We start from the raw sequence: 7,027 nt of genomic DNA, 5'->3' as shown, positions 1-7,027 counted from the left end.
AGACCTAATGAGTATGGCAATAAATGGTTACATGGAGCTTAGGGAAACTGAAAAGACTTTGTACATTTTATACATTCAAATATCTTGTAATTCTTGTTTTCATTTAGTTCACTTAAATTGTGCTTGCATAAGAGACTTTGTGACAGAAGGAGGGAAAAAAATCAGTGATCATATTAGGTCTAAGGGAAAAATGCAGTGATTAAAGCTGTTAATTTTTTAAAAAGATTTTATTTATTTGACAGAGAGATTACAAGTAGACAGAGAGGCAACCAGAGAGAGGGGGAAGCAGGCTCCCTGCTGAGTAGAGAGTCCAATGCAGGGCTCAGTCCCAGGACCCTGAGATCATGACCAGAGCTGAAGGCAGAGGCTTAGCCCACTGAGCCACCCAAGCACCCCAAAGCATGTTAATTTTAACTGAAAAATAGATGATTGTTTCCCTGGATTTTACCCCTGTCACTATTTAAACATAAATTTTGAAAGCTACATAGACATACCCAATTGAAGCTTTTGCAGTACTAGGTATTAAAAGCACATTACAGACCACAAAAATTATTGATAATATTTCAAACTTAACACATCTGTAAATTCATACTATATATACTATTGCACACCAGTAATCTGAAGAAACAAAAGTTTCTCTTTTAAATTCCTATCCATATTAGAAATTTAATTAGGCTCTCTCAGTGTTTAAAATCAGTGAAAGTATACCAAACACATACTGCCAGAGGTATTTATTGGGGTCTTTTCTTTCATATCACATAGCTTCCAGGTAAAAGAAAACTAAACTCTATTTTATAATCTTCTTTTTATAGACAATTTCAAACAGAATAATAGAAAATAGAAATAATGGAATACTACAGCAAACCCACACACACTTATCATCCAGTTTGACTGATGATGAGTTCATGGCTTATCTTGTTTTATCTATACTCTTATCCTGTGGTAGATTACTAGATGGTTTCATATTTTTGACCACACCTTCCACTGAAAGATGGAACCTAATTCCCTTCCCCTTGAATGTGGGGTCCATATTAACTTGACCATAGTAACTTGCTTGACCAGCAGAATGGGGCAGGAGTATCTTTCCAATATTTCCAAGATTAGGTCTTAATAAGCCTTGAAGATTCCATCTGGATCTTTTGGGACACATTCCCTGAGAACTCTGAGAAGCCATGTCAAATCTGACAACCTTGAAACTGCTGGTCTGAAGTCTCAGTTGAGTCTAGCCTCCCATAAATAAAATAATCTCTAAATCAATCAATTAATCAGTCAAATCATCTTAGAGCCTCTGAACTTTCCCACCTGCTAACCAAATGCCACTGAGTGACTTCAGATGGTAGCACATGGAACAGAAGGTTCCCAGGACTGAAACTTGTTCAAATTTCTAGCCCTCAGAGTGGGAAGATTTAATAAAATGTTTGTTGTTTTAAACCACTAAGTTTGGGGTTATTTATGACATTGCAGTAGGTACAGTGGAACAATCACACAACCATTATCAAGGGCAACCATAATTAACAATAATTTCTTAAGATGCTAAATATCCAGTTTTTGAATCACAAATCATCTTTATTATCTCATTTTTTAAAAAACATTTTGTTTTAACCAAGATCTAAATAAAGTCCATGCCTGGCAACTGATTTTTATATCTCTAAATCTCTTTCAATCTGTTGGTTTCCTCTTCCTTTTTTTCCCCTTTCAAATTATTTGTTTAAGAAACTGGATTATTTGTCCTCAGTTTCCCACAATGTGGGGTTTCGTATTATTTCATACATTCTCCTATCACTGGTGCTGTACATAAAGAGGCTTGATAAATTTCAGGTTGATTTGTGGCCAGGCTGGTTCAGAGGTGATGTTGTGCCCTTCCGTCAGGAGGCACATTGTATCAGGCTCTCTCTTGCTTTCTGATGCTAGCAGCCACTGACAACCATTGCCCAGATCCATTCATGAATTCGGGGTTGTGAAATGGAGATTGTTTCGGTTATTATGACACGAGAAAAGATCAAAGAATTTCAGGGCATATAATAAGGAAGTATGTATTTAGCTTATTTCCCATCAATTTCACCTCCTCTTGTTTGCAGAAGCAAACCGACCTACAGCCAGATCCAAGTCAGCAGGTGGCAAGATGGTTCTGGCTGCAATGGGAGGTGAAGAGGTAGGCTACAGGCCACAACCTATGTGTGAGCTTTCAGGTCAGACCATAGGCAATTGCAAGGCTTTGCCCCACAGACCTCAGGGGGAGAATCTGCCCTGCCACGCCAGACAGGGTACAAAGCACATTAGAGTCACTGGAAGGTGCAGAGAGGGACTCAGGTCCCTTTCCCCAACCTGCTGTGTTCTCATACAGGGCTGCATTCCTAGCCCACATGCCTCCATTCAGATCTCACTTTACTGAAAACCTCAAGTGAGGCCCTTCCAGGTATAGCCTCCAAGACCCTCCTCAGGACCTTGGCCAAGGCATTTTTCCCACTTGAACCCGGGACTTTTGTACTCCGGGCCCTTTCATCTGTCCCTCCTCCTTGAATGTGGGTTGACCACATGTGGAGTCTCCGAGTCCACAAAAGACAGGAGCCTTTTGTTCAGGGCTCCTTCAACATGAGCTGATTCTCCCCATCTGCAGAGCACCCACCTGACCCTAGACCTGTGTTTTTCCACGGGGAACATGGGGACAAGGTTGGGGGGTAGTTGGTGCTTTTCTCTTTTGCCTTTTATCTGCATTGTTGCAGTAAGTGAGTAAGGCTGAATGAACTGTTGCTTTCAGTTTGGCTGTTGTCCTATTAGACTGTGGTAACACCTATGACTCAATAGGGGGCATTGCCAAGTTACATAAAAAAGGGTGTGGCTACTGGAAGGAGTGAAGAATTGGGTCAAAACCCAATCTATCGAAGTGATAGTCTATTATTATTTTTTGTTATTAATTAGAGTATCTCTATAAAAAGAAACTTATTTTCTCAAAATGTTGACATTTAGCATGTTCCAAAGCTAACAAATGGATTTTATAGGATTTTAAAAAGATTAATGTATAGATTTCAAACATATTTGGCATTTACTTATTTATTATTACTTTAAAGATTTTATTTATTTATTTGAGAGAGCGAGAATGAGGGATAGAGAGAGCATGAGAGGGGGGAGGGTCAGAGGGAGAAGCAGACTCCCTGCTGAGCAAGGAGTCTGATGTGAGACTCAGTCCTGAAACTCCAGGATTATGACCTGAGCTGAAGGCAGTCGCTTAACCAACTGAGTCACCCAGGAGCCCCATATTTGGTATTTAAAAATCTATTGAAATTACAATTCTGATTTTGCTCAAATTATCCTTTTTTTTTTTTTTTTGATGGTGGGAGCTTTGTGACATTGCACTTGAAAATTTTTTTTTATATATTTTATTTATTTATTTGACAGAGAGAAATCACAAGTAGATGGAGAGGCAGGCAGAGAGAGAGAGAGAGAGAGGGAAGCAGACTCCCTGCTGAGCAGAGAGCCCGATGCGGGACTCGATCCCAGGACCCCGAGATCATGACCTGAGCCGAAGGCAGCGGCTTAACCCACTGAGCCACCCAGGCGCCCCTGCACTTGAAAATTTTTGATATGACCCAGTAATCTTTGGTGGCTTCATTGCTTCTGGTATGACAGGTTGCCTCAGACTTGAAGCCAGGCATTCAACACTTGATTTTATGATAGATAGATCCAGTGAAGGAGGGTTAACTTCATTTTTAATATAGTTGAAGGCAGTTTATTTTTAGTTGAAACATTAAGTAATTTTGTAACCAGGAAAAATTGAGTATAAAATATGCTTTAAAAATTCAAATTTTTACATATGGTGGTGAGATTGTTTTCACTGTATTTCAGAAGGAAAGCCAAAAAGCCAAGCCATACTTGGTGAGCATTGACTTCAGAGAGAATGAGGGAGGAAGATCACCACTGTATCTTATGTCAGCTTTATCCTCTCTTCAGAACTGAAACCAGGGCACAGAAGGTAACATCTTGCTATGTTTGGCTTTACCCAAACCTTTTAGATGGCACAGGTACATCTTCCTGTAGTCAAATATATTTAATTCATTAGTTAGTGCAATTCAACAAGTACTAACTGAGCTCTAGCATTGTGTAAAAGCAACGAGCTGGGCTCTGTGTACAATGCAGAAGAAATACATGAGAAATACAAAATATATTCCCTCCTTACACAGGCAAGCTGGAGAGACAAGATAAATGCAGGAAGAATTAGATTACAATCCAGGATAATATGCAATTACATGTTCAAACAAGTGACACTAGTACTTATTGCTGTAGGATTTCAGAGGACAGAGAAATTAATCAGCTTAGCATGGTCTAAGATGGATTTATGGAGGGCTCATTCCTTAATACAAAGCCTGAGGTGGATTTATGGAGGAGTTGTTCCTTGATCCAAACCCTGAAAGATGAGTGTCATTTCCATGGGTTGAAGTAAAGTGGGGGTGGACATGGACACAGTTTATAAAGATGAGAGTAAAAATGGCCTGGAAGACAATGGGGGTGCTGGTGATCTTGCAGGAGAAGGCTCAGGCTGGGAAGTTGGGCAAATACATTTGGAAGACAGAGGCCAGGATCAGTCTCCTGACAAGTTTGAATGCCAGGCAGAAAAGCTCATATGTCAGGAAAGTATTTGTGCCTTTCATCTCAACTGCCAAGATGTTCACTGTTAACTAGTAGCTAGCATATTTATTTCTAGAAAAAATCCAGGTGTATGATTAAAGTAAGATCTATCAGAGTTTGAAGTGGCAATAGAGTATGCAGAATAGAGACTTAAGTGAATGGCAAGGAAAATGAAGTCGTAAATTCAAAGAGCAGAGTCGGTCCATTTATTTAACAAATATTTATTGAATACATACATAGTTAATGCTGCAAGTCATGTAGAGACATTGAGGATGGAGAAGAGTATCATTCATTGAAAACCCATTAATGGTCTGATTAATTGAAGAAGAATCAACATCTTAATGTAGATGACTTAATAATATAATTCTTAGTAGTAGAATTTCAGGCTATGTCCTCGTCCAGTAGAGGAGGTGTTTTTTGTCATACTTGCGTTTCCTGTCATCTCAGATGATCCCACATGTTCACACCTATACTACACCCATGTGTTCTGCCACACTTGAAAAGTGAGTTGATCTCCTCCAAACTGTTAATCTCTTCCTTTATCCTCTCATAATCCTGGTTTTTAAGAGCTCCTAGGAGGAACAGGGAGCAGTAACAGCAAGTGTTCTGAAAAGCTGAAGACAGGGACGCCTGGGTGGCGCAGTTGGTTGGACGACTGCCTTCAGCTCAGGGCGTGATCCTGGAGTCCCGGGATCGAGTCCCACATCAGGCTCCCAGCTCCATGGGGAGTCTGCTTCGCTCTCTGACCTTCTCCTCGCTCGTGCTCTCTCTCACTGTCTCTCTCTCTCAAATAAATAAAAAAAAATAATAATAATAAAAAGCTGAAGACAATGCCAGTGACTCCAACAACCTTAACTGTAGGCTAGCTGCTGTGGGAGCGGGGAGCTTCTTTAGGAAACTTTGTCAAAGAGCATTTGACATGCATTCATTCCATTAGTTAATAATAATTTAGCTCTTTTCATGTTTTAGACAGTGATCCAGAGGCTGGGGATGCTGTGGTGAACAAGACAGAAGAATTTCCTTGACTCATGGGGTTGATCATCTGATGGAAAACAAAGAAAATAATAAATCATATGGCATTTTCAGTTAGTGCTAAATGCTACAAAGAAAAGGATATGGTGAGGTAGGATAATGGAAAGTGATGGAGGTGTGTAGGTGTGCAGTGATGGTTAGGACAGTGGATTAGGGAAAATGTTTCTGAGGAGTTGACTTAGAATTTTTCAGGAATAAAGTTCCAAGGAAAGGAAATGGTGGATGCAAAGGCCCTAAGGCAGGAAAGGCTAAGGATAATGGAGCGACTGACAGCAAGAAGGTGGTGTGGCTGAAACCTTCTGAGCTAGAGGATAAATGGCAGTAGAGGTGGGTAGGGGCACCTGTATTTAGGACCTTGTAGGTTCCATAAGAATATTGGATTATTCAATGCAAAGAGAACTGTAGATGACTTTGAGAATGGGAATGATATGATTTGATTTACATTTTTAGAAGATCATTCTAAATGCAGCTTGGAGAAAAGGCTGTTAGGGTGCAAAGGCCTATCTATAGGCCTTTATAGGCCTATATAGTGCAAAAGCCTATCTACAGGAAGTACTTTTCATAGTCAAGGTGAGTGAGAGGTGATGGTGGTTTGGACTAGGGTGTGGGGGTGAAGGTTGTGATAAGTGCCTAGACGTATTTTGAAAGAAGAGCTGGCAGAACTTGTTGATGTACTTGGGTGTGAGAAAAGAGGTGAATAAAGGCTAACACTCCCCAACCCCAGAGTGAATGATATGCCCATTTACTGAGATGGTGAAAGACTGGGAGAGGAGGAGGTTTGGCACTTATTAAATGTTTGTTGAATGATCCAATGAATCAAACAATCAATGATGCTCCAAATCAGAGTGATGGGGATGATAAGTATTTTCCTTCTTCACTATGATGAGATGATAAGTGTATGTGATAGCTGGGAATCATTCTAGATCATCATAGAATTTCGGGCATTGGGCTATAGAAACTTTTGAAAACACACAGAGTATTTAGGAGTGTCAACCGGTCAGCCAATAGTCTACAAGAACTAGCGCTGAACTGAAGCTCAGAACATTTTCAGGGCTTGACATAAGGGATGGAAGAAAAAGAATGAGACATTTCCCTCTAAGGCCTCTGACTTACCTTGACCATTGATCTACCACTTGAGAAGTTCAAGGGGGAATGAGAATGTAAATTTTTTCTTGACTGTGTAGGAATAAGCATTTGGATGCTGCCCCTTCAGCTGGAACAGGGAGCTAGAGAATCTCTCCATCCAGGTTTTACAGGCTTTCATCCAAATGTAGTTTTGGCATATGTTGCCTAATAAGAAAAGCACAACACTTCCTGGATTGGCTGAACTCCCATCTCACACACAAACCTTGCTGTAGCCTCATAAGTAAAT

Source organism: Neovison vison, chromosome 3, assembly GCF_020171115.1.
Source record: "Neovison vison isolate M4711 chromosome 3, ASM_NN_V1, whole genome shotgun sequence".
Taxonomy (NCBI): Eukaryota; Metazoa; Chordata; class Mammalia; order Carnivora; family Mustelidae; genus Neogale; species Neogale vison.
This window is presented reverse-complemented; position numbering follows the sequence as displayed.